This window comes from Pseudorca crassidens, chromosome 7, assembly GCF_039906515.1.
Source record: "Pseudorca crassidens isolate mPseCra1 chromosome 7, mPseCra1.hap1, whole genome shotgun sequence".
Taxonomy (NCBI): Eukaryota; Metazoa; Chordata; class Mammalia; order Artiodactyla; family Delphinidae; genus Pseudorca; species Pseudorca crassidens.
In genome coordinates, this window is record NC_090302.1 from 10,264,019 (window position 1) to 10,265,487 (window position 1,469).

Below are 1,469 nucleotides of genomic sequence, written 5' to 3' on the forward strand. Positions count from 1 at the left end.
CCTGCATTAGCAGGCAGATTCTCAACCACTGTGCCACCAGGGAAGCCCCAGACCCTATAATCTTAACCCTTGTTCTTAACTAAGAGGCATGGGACACTGGGAAGACCACAGTTCTGATCTGGGTTGAAATCCTAGCTCTGCCTCGCCCCCTATTTTTGCAGGACACTAGACCAGTCATTTCACCTCTCTGAGCCTCAATTTCCTCATCTGCACAATGGGGCTAATAATTCCTCCTCTACAGGGTCATGAGAATTAAACGAGCTAGTAGATGGGAGGGAGATTTCTGAGGTAGAGGCATATAACAGGTGTTCAATAAACTTTTGTGGAATGAATGATTACCTTCTGCTGGTGCTGCCAACTGTCCCGGAACATGGACAGAGAGACACAGAGGCACAGAGCTTGAACAAGCATTCCCTTGGAGAGACAATGAGAAAACAGTGGGGATTGGAGCTGTGTGCTTGAAGCCAGCACAGCCTAGACACATTCTCCAGCTTCAGGGGCTCTGTGTGGGCACATGAGCCTTGGTACATGTAGGCCAAGACGCCTGCCACACCACTCAAGTTGGCTGCCTCGACACTCACGATGGCCAGCACACCAGTCAAGATGGCCGCCACACAGCTGCCACGTCTGCCCCAAAAAGCAGCATCCACTGGGTACCAAGAGCCCCACTGCGACTGGATTCAAAACAAACAAACGAAAATAATCGTTAAACTGTGACCAGACTCCAAATGGAGTGAGTCAAAACCCGGGGCAGCCTAAGCTCTCCCAGGAATAAGAAGAAGCCAGTCAGCCTACCCCTGTGCCCCTGAGAATGCTGGGTAATTACTTTTTCCCTTTTGTCTGTTTTCTTTTAGCAGAACCACCAAGAACTGGCCACAAAAAATCAGTTAAAGCTTCCAAAGTGCTTCTTTCCCCAGAAATCTTTTATAAAAGGTGAAAGATTTACAGGACCTGAAGAGCAAACCAAGCAGGATAATTGTTTTCGGAATGACCCCAATATTTTCACCCCGGCGACCCCAGCTGGGCATCTTGCCCCATATTTATGATTCCTGGTCTTCTGCGTGCCACTGGGCAACCTTTCTGAGCCCCCTGTGTGAGCCCCCAGTTCCTTATCGGGCCTGTAACTCACCCTGACGCTATCTCTCAGAAGGGTCTTAATGCACTTTAATTTCCCCTCATTATTTCCCAGACTTCGAGGTTTTCTCTTTCGAGCTGCCCTTCCTGGGACAAGCATAATCTGTTTGCCATCAAGCCCAATAAATATGTTTGTGCGGGAGATGGGAACCGTTTGGGAAGAGTGGCTCAGGCCTGGGAAGCAGCCTCCAGCTCTCACTCCCTCTGGGCAGCAAGGGCTGGTCTGTGTGTCCTTGAGCCTCTGTCCTGGTGGGAGCCACTGCCTTAGTTCTAAGGCTGGGTGGCCAGTTGTAGCAAATGAAAATACAAGACACTCAGTTTAATTTGAATTTCAG

General features: G+C 49.6%; 1 non-coding gene across 1 annotated transcript; it reads right to left on the reverse strand.

Moving 5' to 3' along the window:
• Window positions 1-857: 857 nt before the first annotated feature.
• On the reverse strand, window positions 858-971 carry LOC137228466 (U5 spliceosomal RNA). The gene has a single exon (XR_010945257.1). It is a non-coding gene; the product is annotated as a U5 spliceosomal RNA (small nuclear RNA).
• Between the last annotated feature and the right edge of the window lie 498 nt (window positions 972-1,469).